General features: G+C 40.6%; 1 protein-coding gene across 12 annotated transcripts in view; it reads left to right on the top strand.

The window, feature by feature from the left end:
* LOC139381237 (neurexin-1a-like) overlaps nucleotides 1–18,947 on the top strand; it is a 749,117-nt gene that overhangs the window by 515,821 nt on the left and 214,349 nt on the right. The window lies entirely within an intron of this gene.

Here is an 18,947-nt window from a genome sequence, read left to right as displayed (position 1 = left end):
TTGACAATTACATGAAGTTGATGCAAATAGTCAATATTTACAGTGTTGACCCTTCTTTTTCAAGACCTCTGGCATGCTGTCAATTAACTTCTGGGCCACATCCTGACTGATGGCAGCCCATTCTTGCATAGTAAATGCTTGGAGTTTCTCCGAATTTGTGTTTTTTTTGTTTGTTCATCCGCCTCTTGAGGATTGACCACAAGTTCTCAATGGGATTAAGGTCTGGGGAGTTTCCTAGCCATGGACCCAAAATATCAATGTTTTGTTCCCCGAGCCACTTAGTTATCACTTTTTCCTTATGGCAAGTTGCGCCATCATGCTGGAAAAGGCATTGTTCATCACCAAACTGTTCCTGGATGGTTGAGAGAAGTTGCTATCGGAGGATATGTTGGTACCATTCTTTATTCATGGCTGTGTTCATAGGCAAAGTTGTGAGTAAGCCCACTCCCTTGGCTGAGAAGCAACCCCACACATGAATGGTCTCATACTGTTGGCATGACACAGGACTGATGGTAAGCGCTCACATTGTCTTCTCCGAACAAGCTTGTTTCCTGATGCCACAAACAATCGGAAAGGGGATTAATCAGAAAAAATGACTTTACCAGAGTACTCTGTAGTCCAATCCCTGTACATTTTGCAGAATATCAGTCTGTCCCTGATTTTTTTCCTGGAGAGAAGTGGCTTCTTTGTTCCCCTTCTTGACACCAGGCCATCCTCCAAAAGTCGTCGCCTCACTACAGATGCACTCACACCTGCCTGCTGCCATTCCTGAGCAAGCTCTATACTGGTGGTGCCCCGATCCCGCAGCTGAATCAACTTTAGGAGACGGTCCTGGCGCTTGCTGGACTTTCTAGGGTGCCCTGAAGCCTTCTTCACAACAATTGAACCGCTCTCCTTGAAGTTCTTGATGAGCCAATAAATGGTTGATTTAGGTGCAATCTTACTGGCAGCAATATCCTTGCCTGTGAAGCGCTTTCTATGCAAAGCAATGATGACGGCATGTGTTTCCTGGCAGGTAACCATGGTTGACAGAGGAAGATAAATGATTCCAAGCACCACCCTCCTTTTGAAGCTTCCAGTCTGTTATTCAAACTCAATCACCATGACAGAGTGATCTCCAGCCTTGTCCTCGTCAACACTCACACCTGTGTTAACGAGAGAATCACTGACATGATGTCAGCTGGTCATTTTGTGGCAGGGATGAAATGCTGTGGAAATGTTTTTTGGGGATTCAGTTCATTTGCGTGGCAAAGAGGGACTTTGCAATTAATTGCAATTAATCTGATCACTCTTCATAACATTCTGAGGTATATGCAAATTGCCATCATACAAACTGAGACAGCAGACTTTGTGAAAATTAATACTTGTGTCATTCTCAAAACTTTTGGCCACAACTGTACTTTATTTTTTTATTTTTTTATTTGTATATTTCTTCTTGGCTTTCAAAATAGCATCAGACCAAACACTACTCAGTCAGTTCCAGGTTGGATGGTGTCTTTGCTGTTTGTTTGTTTGCTAGAGAACCCTCCGTCTCGCATGGAAAAAGGAAACCTTGGAAGCAGTAATCTCTCTGATTAATTTAGGTCAAAATTAAGTTGTAGGTTTGGAGTTTTGATCTGGAGTGAAGGCACTGCTGTGGAGGGTAGCATCCTGCATATTTACCTGCCATAAAATCCAAGTTTATCTAACTCCAAATCTATCCATTTGTAAAAAAAAAAACATGTTGAAAATTGTGAACGCTCACATGCAGCTGTGTCTCTCTCTCTCTCTGAGGCAGGTGTTTACCTTCATTACCCAGAGATAGTTCATATTCAGATCAAATTCATGGACGGAACAGAGATGATAGGTTTACAAAGCTTTATAGATTAATAGGTTTTTACAGATTTCTTTAGGCATGTGGTTGTCCTGATCATTACTTTGCCAGTGGTGGTCCTGATTTCTTGATCATTGTTTTTCCAGTGGTTGTCCTGATCATTGTTTTTCCAGTGGTTGTCCTGATCATTAATATGCAAGTTGTTGTCCTGATCATTGTTTTGCCAGTGGTTGTCCTGATAATTGTTTTTCCAGTAGTCGTCCTGATCATTGTTTTTCCAGTGGTTGTCCTGACCATTGTTTTTCTAGTAGTTGAACTAGTCATTGTTTTGCCAGTGGTTGTCCTGATCATTGTTTTTCCAGTGGTTGTCCTGATCATTAATATGCAAGTTGTTGTCCTGATCATTGTTTTGCCAGTGGTTGTCCTGATAATTGTTTTTCCAGTAGTCGTCCTGATCATTGTTTTTCCAGTGGTTGTCCTGACCATTGTTTTTCTAGTAGTTGAACTAGTCATTGTTTTGCCAGTGGTTGTCCTGATCATTGTTTATCCAGTAGTAGTCATGATCATTGTTTTTCCAGTGGTTGTCCTGATCATTGTTTTTCCAGTGGTTGTCCGAACCATTATTTTTCCAGTGGTTTTCCTGATCAATGTTTTTCCAGTGGTTGTCATGATCATTGCTTTTCCGGTCGTTGTCCTGATCATTGTTTTTCCAGTAGTTGTCCTGATCATTGTTTTGTCCAGTGGTTGTCCTGATCATTGTTTTTTCCAGTGATTATCCTAGTCATTGTTTTTCCAGTGGTTGCCCTGATCATTAATTTGCAAGTGTTTCTCATTGATCATTATTTTTCCAGTGGTTGTTCTGACCATTTTTCTTCCAGTGGTTGTCCTGACCATTGATTTTCCATTGGTTGCCCTGGTCATTGTTTTTCTAGTGGTTGTCCTGATCATTGTTTTTCCATTGTTTGTCCTGATCATTGTTTTTCCAGTGGTTGTCCTAGTCATTATTTTTCCAGTGGTTGTCCCGATCATTGTTTTTCTATTGTTTGTTCTGATCATTGTTTTTCCAGTGGTTGTCCTAGTCATTATTTTTCCAGTGGTTGTCCCGATCATTGTTTTTCCAGTGGTTGTCCTGATCATTAATTTGCCAGTTGTTGTTCTGATCATTGTTTTTTCGTTGGTTGTCCTGATCATTGCTTTTTCAGTGGTTGTCCTTGTCATTATTCTGCACGTATGTGTGTTTATCTGACGATAGCACTATCTCTAGTTGGACAGAATAGGACGGATGTAATGTCCTCAAGTTCACGTCCACTCCTGTTCTCTAGTGTCCCGCTGCCCAGCTAAAGTGGTCCTTTGGAGGTCAGTCCATAGGGATTGGCTCTAGCAACATAAGGATAGTGGGTTCATTTTCCAGGACAGAACATCAGTAAAACTTGATGCACCCTTGACTGAAAGCCGCTTTCGATAAAAGTGTCTGCTAAATTGCCCAACACAGAGTGAGAGAGTTTACATTGCCTATCACGTTTTAGGGAAGACCCAGATGCAGACAGTATCGAAATAACAAACGTGTATTACTAGAACAGGGGCAGGAAAAATGACAGGTCAAGGGAAGGCAGAGGTCAATAATCCAGGGTGGTCTGACAAGGTACAGAACGGCAGTCATGGTCAGGGTAGGCAGAATGGTCAAAACCAGGAACACTAGAAAACGGGAACTATAGAAAAAGACAGGAGCAAGGAGAAAACTGCTGGTAGGCTTGACAGACAGAACGAACTGGCAACAGACAAACAGAGAACACAGTTATAAATACATTGGGGATAATGGGGTAGATGGGCGACACCTGGAGGAGACAAGCACAAAGAGAGTTGAAACAGATTAGGGTGTGACACAAGAAAAGGGCAACCAGGGAAGAACAAACCCAATTGTAAATAACACCCATATTTGAGTTTATTTATTTTCCCTTTTGTACTTACATTTTTGCAATGTCTTTATTCTTTTGGAACTTTTCTAAGTGTAATGTTTACTGTTAATTTGTATTGTTTATTTCACTTTTGTTTATTATCTACTTCACTTGCTTTGCCAATGTTAACATACTGTATGTTTCCCATGCCAATAAAGCCCTTAAATTGATTTGAAATTGAATTTGAATTCAATTGATTTGACAGAGTGAGAGAAAGAAAGAGATAATGGAGGTGCACTGGAGAATGCAGAAGACAGAACAAAGAAAACAGAAAGATTAGAGGGACAACCTGTGACTAACAGGGTGCTTATATTGTCCTATCAGAATGATACACATCAAAGTGTTTGTGTGTCAGGTGTGGGAGTGGGAGCTTTATCGTTTTAGAAACCTGACACGGCACGTCCATATCTCATAGTCTCGCAGTGGCTGCCAAAGTTTCCTGGGTAGTTTGAGAGCATAGTGACACAACAGCCACAGCCACGAATAGTCACCCACAATGTCTTATCTACACATACAAACATATATACACACACCCCTCCGCCTACTGTATTATTTCACTACAAAGTACCACAAAGCTATTTATCTCCTCCCATCATTGTGATAAGGTCTACTGCAACACACATCAACTAAAGGAGAGAAAGAACTAGGGACTAATGTAGGGAGCGAGGAAAACAGGAGAAGGTTTAATAAAAAATGTGTCGTAAAGGAGATGATATGAGGAAACTGACGACGAGGGACAGGCACAAACACACACACACACACACACACACACACACACACACACACACACACACACACACACACACACACACACACACACACACACACACACGGCCATGTAAACCCCCATACATTGTGCTGCCTACATGCTCACAAATACCCTCAGTTCACAGAGTACTTTAAACGAATTGTGTGAGATTTCTTCTACTTACCCAGAGTCAAAGGAACTCATTAATTGATTTTATTTATTAGGATCCCCATTAGCTGAAGCCAATGTGTGAATGACAGCTAGTCTGTCTGGGGTCATACACATGAAGACATAACAGGTTGTTGTTCTGGCACCACACTACCAGATCGCTGATCTCCTCCCTATAGGCTGTCTCATCGTCGTCGGTGGTCAGGCCTCCACTGTCATGTCGGTGGCAAACTTAATGATGTCGTTGTAGTCGTGCGTGGCCACACAGTCGTGTGTGAACAGGGAGTAGAGGAGAAGACTGAGCACGCACCCCTCAGGGCCCCCCAGGTTGAGGGTCAGTGTGGTGGATGTTTTGTTGCCTGATGTGTTCATTCCCAGGGTCCTTGGCTTAGTGATGATCTTGGACGGCACTATGGTGTTGAACGATGATCTGTAGTCAATGAACAGCATTTTCACGTTGGTGGGAAAAGCAGTGTGGAGTGACTAATAGATTGCATAATCTGTGGATCTGTTAGGGCAGTATGCAAGTTGGAGTGGGTCATGGGTGTCTGGGATGATGGTGTTGATGTGAGCCATGACCAGCCTTTCAAAGCATTTCATGGCTACAGATGTGAGTGTTACGGTGCGATAGTCATTTAGGCAGGTTACCTTGGCGTTCTTGGGCACAGGGACTATGGTGGTCTGCTTGAAACATGTAGGTATTACAGACTGTGTCAGGAAGAGGTTAAAAATGTCAGTGAAGACATTTGCCAGCTGGTCAGCGCGTGGTCTGAATATGTGTCCTGGTAATCCGTTTGGCCTTGTGACTGTTAACCTGTTTAAAGGTCTTACTCAAATCGGATACGGAGAGCATGATCATAAAGTCATCCCAAACAGCTGGTGCTCTAATGCATGGCTCATTATTGTTAGCCTCGAAGTGAGCATAGAAGTAATTTAGCTCATCTGGTAGGTGCGCGTCACTGGGCAGATCGAGGCTGGGTTTCCCTTTGTAATCCGTGAAAGTTTGCAAGCCTTGCCACATCCAACGAGTGTCAGAGCCGGTGTAGTAGGTTTTGTCATGTATCTTAGTCCTGTATTGACAATTTGTATGTCTCGGCATACAGTTTGAAGGAAGTTGAAGGTAGTTTTGTGAGTGATTGCTAACTAGCGTAATAACTGGAAGTCTATCGGAATTCTAGCTGATCCCATAGACTTTCAGTCATTATGCAGATGTTTATCTGTGTTAGTACAAATATATATCTATGTTGGTACAGATATTTTTATATGTTGTTACAGATATTTATTGGTACAGACATTTATATATTTTGATACATATATTTATGTATGTTGGTACAGATATTTATATATGTTGGTACAGGTGAGATGGTTTTCAAGTTGAGGACCTTGATTCTGCTTGTGAAGTCTTCTGGTAATCAGAGTTATAGCTAACCATAACTGTCAAGGCAGTGACCTAGGTTTTAAGCTGCTCTCTGTCTCTGTGTGTGTGTGTGTGTGTGTGTGTGTGTGTGTGTGTGTGTGTGTGTGTGTGTGTGTGTGTGTGTGTGTGTGTGTGTGTGTGTGTGTGTGTGTGTGTGTGTGTGTGTGTGTGTGTGTGTGTGTGTGTGTGTGTGTGTGTGGTGTGGTGTGGTGTGGTGTGTGTGTGTGTGTGTGTATGTTTGTGCGTGTGTGTGTGTGTGTATGTATGTTTGTGCGTATGTATGTATGTGCGTATGTATGTATGTATGTATGTATGTGTGTGTGTGTGTGTGTGTGTGTGTGTGTGTGTGCGCGCACGCACAGGCCTCATAAAAAAAGCTGGCATTGGCAGCACAGCACCATGGGTCAAGGAGACAGAGCTGAAGACATCATAATGGAACTAGAGGAAAGAACATGCACCGGAGAGAGAGAGAGTGAGAGAGAGTGATCAAGGCAGGGAGTTAGGGTGGCAGAGAAGGAGGGACAGTGACATGAACAGGGATGGAGGGAAAGAGCGAGCAAGAGAGAGAGTAGGGGGTGGAGAAAAGAGGGATAGTAAACCAAGAAAACCTGAGATGAGTGTAACCAGAGACAATAGAAGATGAAGTAGATGAATATACAGGTGAGTTGACAGGGAGGTGGTAGAGGAATATACAGGTGAGATGACAGGGAGGTGGTAGAGGAATATACAGGGAGGTGGTAGAGAAATATACAGGGAGGTGGTAGAGGAATATACAGGGAGGTGGTAGAGGAATATACAGAGAGGTGGTAGAGGAATATACAGGGAGGTGGTAGAGAAATATACAGGGAGGTGGTAGAGGAATATACAGAGAGGTGGTAGAGGAATATACAGGGAGGTGGTAGAGGAATATACAGGGAGGTGGTAGATGAATATACAGGGAGGTGGTAGATGAATATACAGGGAGGTGGTAGAGGAATATACAGGGAGGTGGTAGATGAATATACAGGGAGGTGGTAGAGGAATATACAGGGAGGTGGTAGAGGAATATACAGGGAGGTGGTAGAGGAATATACAGGGAGGTGGTAGAGGAATATACAGGGAGGTGGTAGATGAATATACAGGGAGGTGGTAGAGGAATATACAGGGAGGTGGTAGAGGAATATACAGGGAGGTGGTAGAGGAATGTACAGGGAGGTGGTAGAGGAATATACAGAGAGGTGGTAGAGGAATATACAGGGAGGTGGTAGAGGAATATACAGGGAGGTGGTAGAGGAATATACAGGGAGGTGGTAGAGGAATATACAGGGAGGTGGTAGAGGAATATACAGGGAGGTGGTAGAGGAATATACAGGGAGGTGGTAGATGAATATACAGGGAGGTGGTAGAGGAATATACAGGGAGGTGGTAGATGAATATACAGAGAGGTGGTAGAGGAATATACAGGGAGGTGGTAGATGAATATACAGGGAGGTGGTAGAGGATAGGGAGGTGGTAGAGGATAAGGTGTCCATTTACAGATAGCATAGCAGACACTATTCAGTTAAACCAGATGCATATCACGGCCCGTTTGTGTGTGTGTGTGGTTAGTGTTGAGGCCGGTCAGGCAGGCAGACGTATTGTACTTCAAAACTAATTAAATCTCTAAGTGTTGGACCAGTACGTGTCTCTTCTCGATCCACATGCTGTACACACACACACACAGACACACACAGACACACACACACACACAGACACACACACACAGACACACACACACACACACACACACACACACACACACACACACACACACACACACACACACACACACACACACACACACACACACACACACACACACACACCAGATTGCCAGATTGTATGCTAACCCATGTGGGTATCATCATGTCTTTGATGGAATAATAGAGGCTGTTATAGAGGAACTACCTGGCAACCCGTCCCATCAGCAAACGCTCTGGTCGTCATTCTTTGTCTCTCTTTCTTAAGTTGTCTGGAGGAGTGTGTGTGTGTGTGTGCGCCACAACTCACAGCGCAGCAGTAAGGGTCTGGCAGTCGATAATGGAACTGTCATCCCTCAGATAACAGATGCCTTGGTGGGGATGAAAGGGAAGGTTATGTGGAAAAGAGAGAGAGAGAGCGAGAGAGAGAGAGGGAGAGGTGAGATGAGAGAGGGAGAGAGGTATAGAGATATGGGGGAAGGGGGAGGAAAAGGAGGAGGAGAGAGAGTAATAATAGTGGAGGGAGAGAGAAAGAGAGAGAGAAAGAGAGAGGGAGGGATAACTTTTGAGTGTAATGTTTACTGTTCATTTTTCATTGTTTATTTCACTTTTGTTTACTATCCATTTCACTTGCTTTGGCAACGTAAACACATGTTTCCCATGGTAATAAAACCCTTCAATTGAATTGACAGAGCGCGAGGGGGAGAAGAGAGAAACATAAAGAGAGGGGGAGAAGAGAGGCCAAGACAGTACAGGTTTGTTAAAGCTGGGACCCAGAGGCTGAGAAACAGCTTCTCTCTCCAGGCCATCAGACTATTCAACAGTCACCACTAGCTTCAGTCACTGTTCTAGCCAGCTACCACCTGGTACTCTACCCTGCACCTTAGAGACTGCTGCCCAATGTACATAGAGTCCTTAGACACTGGTCACATGAACATAGAATGCATACTGTTTTACCCACTTCATATGTATATACTGTATTCTAGTCATGGTTCATCCAATACTGTATAACTCTTTTTTTTACATTCATATACAGTTCGTATAAACTATATATATATATATATATATATATATATATATATATATATATAATATTTAAGCAATAAAGCCCGAGGTGGTGTGGTATATGACCGATATACCAATGCTAAGTGCTGTTCTTAGCTACGACGCAATGCGGAGTGTGTGGATACAGAGAGCCCTTAGCCATTGTATATCGGCCATATACTACAAATCCTGATGTGCCTTATTGCTGTTATAAACTGGTTACTAACATCATTAGAGCAGTAAAAATAAATGTTTTGTCGCACCACGTGGAATACGGTTTGTCAGCCAATCAGCATTCAGTGCTCGAACTTCCCACTTTAGAAATGTGTTTATACAATGGCATTGTTGAATACTCCATTCCGAATGGCTTGAAGGGCATTCCAGAGCATGCATTATTTCCCGATAATGCATAATATAGCATGCTAGATTCAATGGCATGATAGATTTCATTCTTACATGTTCTATTGTTGGAGCTGCTTTTGAAAGGAAAAGTTGAATTGAAAACATGAACGTTACTGCATTGTTGAATTCAGTTTCCATTATAGACAAATGGTTTGTTTGGTTACCAAGGCAACTACTGTAACTCTCTAGTAAACTTTCTTGCTACTTAAGTGGATGTTGAACACATTTGTAGTGGCAAATGTGTTCAATTATATTCATTGGAATAAAATGGATAATCAACTTGGGGCTCTATGCAATCTCTGGAATATAATGCAACTCGGTAGAAGATCAGATCTGCTGGCGCGTTGTTTAACACACCTTCCACATCGTTCACTATTTTCCTGAGAACACATTGACTATCCTTTATATATTGTTATGTTCTGGGCTCTGACTTATTTTTTGCTGTTAGATGACTACGTCACATTAGTCATCTAACAGCCTCCCATCCAGAGCGATACACGGAAGCAACCAGGGTCAACTCCCTACAAGACCCCCCCCCCCCTTCCCTCCCGAGAAAAAGCAACCAACAAAATCCACAAAAGAGAAACAAGAGAAAAAAATAAAGTCAAAGCAAAACAGAAAACAACATTGAAAAAAATAAAAGCAAGCAAGACAACACAAAAGAACAACACAAACGAGCAAGGACAACACAGAACAGCAAGGACAACACAGAACAGCAAGGACAACACAGAACAGCAAGGACAACACAGAACAGCAAGGACAACACAAAACAGCAAGGACAAAACAGAACAGCAAGGACAACACAGAACAGCAAGGACAACACAAAACAGCAAGGACAGTACAGAACAGCAAGGACAGCACAGAACAGCAAGGACAACACAAAACAGCAAGGACAGCACAGAACAGCAAGGACAAAACAGAACAGCAAGGACAACACAGAACAGCAAGGACAACACAAAACAGCAAGGACAAAACAGAACAGCAAGGACAACACAGAACAGCAAGGACAACACAAAACAGCAAGGACAACACAAAACAGCAAGGACAGCACAGAACAGCAAGGACAACACAGAACAGCAAGGACAACACAAAACAGCAAGGACAGCACAGAACAGCAAGGACAGCACAGAACAGCAAGGACAAAACAGAACAGCAAGGACAACACAAAACAGCAAGGACAACACATAACAGCAAGGACAACACATAACAGCAAGGACAACACATAACAGCAAGGACAACACAAAACAGCAAGGACAACACAGAACAGCAAGGACAACACAAAACAGCAAGGACAACACAAAACAGCCAACTGAATATGTTTGATTGCATGTATGGAATGTGTGTACTTTATATATATATATTTTGCTAGGTATTACTGATGTTAAAGTTAGAAACACAGACACTGTTGGAGCTAGAAACACAGACACTGTTGGAGTTAGAAACACAGACACTGTTGGAGTTAGAAACACAGACAGTTTGCTACATCTGCGATAACATCTGCAAATCTGTGTACGTGACCTATAAACTTTGATTTGAACTTTGATAATTGGCTAGAAAAAGAACAGTTGTTGGAATGTACTGTATAAAAAGCTCCAGAAGTTATTTAAGTAATCACTTTTTGAAATATCTCGCCCAATCTACCCCAACTGAGAGAGCTGATAAGGATTTCATTTAAGGAGGAAACAACACCTGGTCTCTCTTCCATTTCTTTAGTTCTGTCTCACTCATACCATTAGGGGCTAGAGGATGAGAGGAGAAGAGGAGAGGAGAGGAAAGGAGAGGAACACATTGAAGAGGAGTGTTTGTTTTATATTATTGTATTATCAAATGAAATCCCTCTGTCTCTGACACCTCTCTGCAACATAATAATGTCTGAGGGGGAATGATTATGGTAATGCTTTCTGTTTAAGCAACGCCAAATGCCCATTTCCCACATGTGGCTAATATCATTCTGTTTATTAATACCAGCCATTCCCTCCATTTCAGACTGAGGAATGAGTGAGGTCCATAATGTGAAAGCATGTCTTCGAAGCAAGAAGTCATTTTTCTAAACAGGCATGGATGGTTATTTTCTGTCTGCGTTTTCTCTTTCTCTCTCTCTCTCTCTCTCTCTCTCACTCTCTCTCTCCTTTCTCTCTCTCCTTTCTCTCTCTCTCTCTCTCTCTCTCTCTCTCTCAATGCATGTCAAATGCAGGAGGTCTGAGTGTATTGAGTTTTAGACATTTGCATATTTATTGCCAAGTAAACAATGCTCCCTCAAGTGTGCAAGGTGAGCCAGGATTGTGCGTGTGTGCGTGCGTGCACAGGAGCGTGTACTGGCGTCCCAAATGGCACCATATTCCCTATAAAGTGCACTACTATGGACCCTTGTCAAAAGTAGTGCACTTTATAGGGAATAGGGTGTATTGGGACATATCCGTTGTTTTTAAACAAACCTTCATTCAGGTAGACATTTTATATGATGTCATATTCTCCTTCCAGTGGACTGTGAAATTACCGCTGTCACCATATCCTGTTTGAAGAGCTCATATTTGAAGATAGTAATTAATTACAAGTCTCTCACTTTGGTACACAGCTATTTTCTGTATGTTATGCCCCAAAACTGCCGTTCGCACAAACAGAGGCATGTACCTAATACAAAAATATACTTTGGATATATCCCAAATGGGAACTCCATTCATAGTGCACTACCTTTGACTAGAGCCCTACATGCCCCTGTTATTTGGGACATGCTATTTTACAGCCCCGTTGGATGCTAAATGTTCTTTTGTGTTCAAAATCAAAGTATGCGAAACGGAGGGCACTTTTCAAATGCATACTCCGTTTGGAAAAATTTTTCTCTTTTAAACCTTTATTTAACTAGGCAAGTCAGTTAAGAACAAATTCTTATTTACAGTGACGGCCTGTTAACTGCCTGTTCATTTGAACTTACAACCTTTCAGTTACTAGTCCAACGCTCTAACCACTAGGCTATCCTGGCGCCCCGTATGGTGCTGTCAAAAAGTATTTGCCCCCTTTCTAATTGTCTCTGACTTTGCACATTTTTAATACTGAATGTTATCAGATCTTCAACCAAACCTAATATTAGAAGAAGGGAATCTGAGTTATACTTATTTTATACTTATATTTCTTGTATTTCATTAACAAAGTTTGCAACACCGAATGCCCCTGAGTGAAAAATGAATTGCCCGCTAACACTCAATACACTCACCTTTAGCTGCAATGACAGCAACCAAATGCTTCCACCACCACGCTTGACCATTGGTATGAGGTTCTTACTGTGGATTGGTTTTTGCCGTGGATATTACGACCCATCTCATCCAAAAAGCACCTGGATGATTATCAAGACGCTTAGAAAAATGTTCTATGGACAGATGATTCAAAAATTATACATTTTTGGACAACATGGGTCCTATTATGCCTGATGAAAACCAAACACTGCATTCCACAGTAAGAACCTCATACCAACGGTCAAGCGTGGTGATGGTAGTGTGATGGTTTGGAGATGCTTTGCTGGCTCTGTACCTGGATGACTTGCCTTTTTTAGAAGGAACCATGAATTCTGCTCTGTATACAGGAGAACGTCAGGCCATCTGTCTGTGAGCTGAAACTGAAACGCTGCTGGGTCTTGCAGCATGACAATGATCCAGAACACACAATCAAGTCTACATGAAAATGGCAAAAAAAATACAAATTTGAAGTTTTGTAATGGCGAAGTCTAGAGCTAATCCAAATTGAGATGTTGTGGCAGGACTTGAAATGAGCAGTTCATGCTTGAAAACCCACAAATTAAATTACAGCAGTTCTGCATGGAAGAGTGGGCCAGAATCCTCCACAGTGACGTGAGATACTGATCAACAACTACAGGAAGCATTTGGTTGCGGTCATTGCAGCAAATGGTGGTACAACCAGTTATTGAGTGTAAGCGGGTAATTACTTTTTCATACAGGGGAATTGGGTGTTGTATAACCTTGGTTTTGGTTGAAGATCTGATAACATTCTTTATTTTTTGTATTTTGAAGCATGCTACTACTGTTAACTAGCCAGATAGCCACAAAGAATTGGTAGCTAGCTAGCTACCCACAAAGAATTTACATCTACCTTGCTTAACATTAGTTTTAGGTCATTTTTGACTGTTGAACTATTTGGGTTAGCTACATTATTACAATTCACATATAGCTAGCTGATAGCTATGAAGTAAAACGTTTGCTTCCTGCATGCTAACATTATAAAATGCTTCCATTAGGTGAGCCAGCCAGGCTGTGTGCTGGAGCTTGGCCTGTCATGGCCAGAGCAAATCAAAGCCCACTATACCAAACATTAATTAATGAGATGGCTCAATAGGCGTTTTATATTAGTGTGTGTGTGTGTGTGTGTGTGTGTGTGTGTGTGTGTATGTGTGCACGTGCGTGCGTGCGAACTAAGGTCACGAGGCCACATTCTGATGTGATGTAATCCTATATCATGGGTAATCTCTATATCATGGGTAATCTCTATATGATGGGTAATCACTATATCATGAATGATCTATATTTGAGTAATCTCTATATCATGGGTAATTGTAATTGGATTTAATGGAATTCTTCCTTTCAAAGGCTTGATGTTGGTTAAACCTTAACCTATCCGGGAAAAGAGAACAGAGAGTGTAAATTAATGATTGCTCACTCTCTGGCTTCCACACACACACACACACACACACACACACACACACACACACACACACACACACACACACACACACACACACTCTCTCTAACTTAATCCACCCCAGACACACTTGTCTTATTTGTAGAGGCAGTAAAATAATACATTCAAATACATAATCATTAGCAGCCAATTAAATTGTAGCGACAAAGCCAGGTGAGAGAGGTGTAGAGGACAACAGAGGTGGAGAGGGAAAGGGGGGGTGAGGTAAAGAGGGAAAGGGGGAGGGAAGGGTAGAGGAGGTATTTCATTTAGGATGTATTACAGGGTGAGGTTACAACTCTGACTTATCAAGAACCCTGTAACGGGTAGAGGTTAAAGGAGACAGGAAGAGGTTCAAGGAGACAGGAAGGGGCTCTAGATCGCTGAGAAAAGAGAGGCTGTTTAGATAGCTGTATGGGGAAGGTCAAAGTTGGCTATCCTAATGGAACCCTATTCATTATACAGTGCACTATGTAGGGAATGGAGTGCCATTTGGGAAGCAAACCTAGAAGGCTGTATAAAACATATTATAAACTGTTTGGTTCAAGCCCTGAATGCTGAGTGGCTGACAGCCGTGGTATATCAGACTGTTTGACACGGGTATGACAAAAAAAATAGTTTTACTACTCTAAATGGTAACCCGTTTATAATGGCAATACGCCACCTTGGTGGTTTATAGTATATGGCCAATATACCATCGCTAAGGGCTTTATCCAGCCGTTGTGTAATGCTTAAGAACATCCCTTAGCTGTGATATATATATATATATATATATATATATATATATATATATATATATATATACCACACCTCCTCTGGTCTTATTGCTTAATTATACTGGAACATTTACTGGAGCTGAATAAACTGGAAATGGGAGGGATGTATATATTCCAAAGCCAGCTGGTTAAAGTAGCACTTTGTCTCTTGCATTTAATAAAATATTCAACTATTTCTACACTCTGATTGCTTGGCAATGGACATAAGAATAATCCTCCACACATACTTAATGTATGAGTTGCCTCTAAACATCCAACCAAAAAGGATATCAATGACCTAGTGATCTGGCCAAAACCATCCTATGAACAGAAACCCAGTGGGGAGAGAGCGTTGCCAGATTGTGTCAAGGACGGCTGGCCTTCTCCACGGCTTCCGTTGTCAGCTTTGGCAGTCACGAACAGATGGAAGAGGAGACGTGTTTCAGACAAATGATTCTGTTTTTGCTCCACAACTGTTACCTTGTTTCTTGTTTGATGGATGAATATGTGATGCTGCAGACCCATAACATCAAACCAGCACCTCAATGGTCTAATGACATGTGGTCACTCATATTCATAGGGGAATATTTGGAATGCAGGCTTGGATTGGTGGTGGATGTCGGGTTATGTGGAGTCTTGTATCATCTCACTCCCAGAGATGATATGATAGCAGTGCCAGCTAGGTAGAGTCTGTTAATGTGTTTCTGTAATGGGTGAGAAGGCTGATTCCTTCACCATTACTGAGGGACATTAGACACACACATACACACCCACCATGCACACACCCCACAAAAGCACATACACACCGACCACGCACGCACACGCACACACACGCACACGCACGCACACACACACACACACACACACAATACTTGGGACCATTAGCAGGGAAATGATCCACCCAACAGTACAATTCCCCTTGGTGAACAAGCTGTCTGGACTACTGTAATTGTCCATCATTCAGTTACCATCTATTAGAAGTGACTTACATCAAGTGCCAATATGTGTCAGTACTATAATATAGTATGGTATGGTATGGTATATTATAGTATGATATGGTATAGTATGGTATGGTATGGTGCAGTATATTATGGTATAGTATAGTATGTTATGGTATGGTATGGTATAGTATGGTATGCTATAGTATGGTATTGTTTTGTATGGTATGATATTATATAGTATAGTATGGTATAGTATGGTATAGTATGGCATGGTATAGTATAGTATGGTATGGTGTAGTATAGTATGGTATGGGTACAGTAAAGTGTGATATTATAGTACATCATGGTATAAAATAGTATTGTATGGCATTGTTTTGTATGGTATGATATGATATATTATAGTATGGTATGGTATAGTATGGTATAGTATGGTATGGTATGGTATGGTATAGTATGATAGTATGGTATGATATGATATAGTATAGTATGGTATGGTATGGTATGGTATGATATAGTATGATATAGTATGGTATGGTATGGTATAGTATGATATAGTATGGTATTGTTTTGTATGGTATGATATGATATAGTATAGTATGGTATGGTATGGTATAGTATTGTATAGTATGACATGGTATAGTATAGTATGGCATGTTGTAGTATAGTATGGTATGGGTACAGTAAAGTGTGATATTATAGTACATCATGGTATAAAATAGTATTGTATGGCATTGTTTTGTATGGTATGATATGATATAGTATAGTATGGTATGGTATGGTATAGTATGGTATAGTATGGTATGGTATGGTGTGGTGTGGTATGGTATAGTATAGTATAGTATGGTATGGTGTAGTATAGTATGGTATTGTATGGTATGGTATGGCATGGTGTAGTATGGTATGGTATAGTATAGTATGGTATGGTGTAGTATAGTATGGTACGGTTACAGTAAAGTGTGATATTATAGAACATCATGGTATAGTATGGTATGATATGATATGATATAGTATAGTATGGTATGGTATGGTATAGTATGGTATGGTATGGTATGGTATAGTATGATATGATATGATATGATATAGTATAGTATGGTATGGTATGGTATAGTATGGTATAGTATGGTATGGTATAGTATGGTATAGTATGATATGATTTAGTATGGTATGGTATGGTATGGTATAGCATGATATGATATGATATAGTATATTATGGTATGGTATGGTATGATATAGTATGGTATAGTATGTTATGGTATGGTATAGTATGATAGTATAATATGATATAGTATAGTATGGTATGGTATGGTATAGTATAGTATGATATAGTATGGTATGGTATGGTATAGTATGATATAGTATGGTATGGTATGGTATAGTATGATATAGTATGGTATGGTATGGTATAGTATGATATGATATGTTATGATATAGTATAGTATGGTATGGTATGGTGTAGTATGGTGTAGTATAGTAAGGTATGGGTACAGTAAAGTGTGATAGTATAGTACATCATGGTATACTATAGTATAGTATGGTATGATATTATATAGTATAGTATGGTATGGTATAGTATGGCATGGTGTAGTATAGTAAGGTATGGGTACAGTAAAGTGTGATATTATAGTACATCATGGTATACTATAGTATAGTATGGTATGATATGATATGATATAGTATAGTATGGTATAGCATAGTATGGTATGGTGTAGTATAGTATGGTACGGGTACAGTAAAGTGTGATATTATAGTCCATATAGTATGGTATGGTATGGTATAGTATGGTATGGTATGGCATAGTATGGTATGGTACGGTTACAGTAAAGTGTGATCTTATAGTACAACATGGTATAATATAGTATAGTATGGTATGATATGATATGGTATAGTATGGTATGGTATAGTATGGCATGGTGTAGTATAGTATGGTACGGGTACAGTAAAGTGTGATATTATAGTACATCATGGTATAATATAGTATAGTATGGTATGATATGATATGATATAGTATAGTATGGTATGGAATGGTATGGTATAGTAGGGTATAGTATGGTATGGTGTAGTATAGTATGGTATGGGTACAGTAAAGTGTGATATTATAGTACATCATGGTATAATATAGTATAGTATGGTTTGTAATTCGCACACCTATCAAGAGAACATCCCTGGTCATCCCTACTGTCTCTGATCTGGAGGACTCACTAAACACATGCATATTTTGTAAATGATGTCTGAGTGTTGGAGCATGCCCCTGGCTATCCGTAAATTGAACATAACAAGAAAACAGTGCCTACTGGTTTGTTTAATATAAGGAATTTGAAATGAGTTTTACTTTTACTAAGTATATTTTAGCAATTACATTTACTTTTGATACTTGAGTATATTTTAAACAAATAATTTTAGACATTTTCTCAAATATGATTTTACTGGGTGACTTTCACTTTTACTTGAGTCATTTTCTATTAAGGAATCTTTGCTTTTACTCAAGTATGACAATTGGGTACTTTTAACACCACTGCAAGGGTCGCTAAAGCGAAGAAAACACAATTATTGAAACAATTTGGTAATATGTTGGTTAAAAGGGGACTCAGAAGTAGGGGAACGTTTATTCCTTACTCATGAATGGGTAATAACATCCTCTTCAAATGTCCTCTGAAATACCCAGTCTTGTGTTATAGTGCTCTGTCCTCTGAAATACCCAGTCTTATGTTTTAGTGCTCTGTCCTCTGAAATACCCAGTCTTGTGTTATAGTGCTCTACCCTCTGAAATACCCAGTCTTGTGTTATAGTGCTCTGTCCTCTGAAATACCCAGTCTTGTGTTATAGTGCTCTGTCCTCTGAAATACCCAGTCTTGTGTTATAGTGCTCTACCCTCTGAAATACCCAGTCTTGTGTTATAGTGCTCTGTCCTCTGAAATACCCAGTCTTGTGTTATAGTGCTCTACCCTCTGAAATACCCAGTCTTGTGTTTTAGTGCTCTGCCCTCTGAAATACCCAGTCTTGTGTTATAGTGCTCTACCCTCTGAAATACCCAGTCTTGTGTTATAGTGCTCTACCCTCTGAAATACCCAGTCTTGTGTTATAGTGCTCTACCCTCTGAAATACCCAGTCTTGTGTTATAGTGCTCTACCCTCTGAAATACCCAGTCTTGTGTTATAGTGCTCTACCCTCTGAAATACCCAGTCTTGTGTTATAGTGCTCTACCCTCTGAAATACCCAGTCTTGTGTTATAGTGCTCTACCCTCTGAAATACCCAGTCTTGTGTTATAGTGCTCTACCCTCTGAAATACCCAGTCTTGTGTT

The sequence above is a fragment of the Oncorhynchus clarkii genome, chromosome 23, assembly GCF_045791955.1.
Source record: "Oncorhynchus clarkii lewisi isolate Uvic-CL-2024 chromosome 23, UVic_Ocla_1.0, whole genome shotgun sequence".
NCBI classification, from domain to species: domain Eukaryota; kingdom Metazoa; phylum Chordata; class Actinopteri; order Salmoniformes; family Salmonidae; genus Oncorhynchus; species Oncorhynchus clarkii.
Note: the sequence above shows the minus strand (reverse complement) of the source record. Positions and strands in the feature narration are given on the sequence as shown.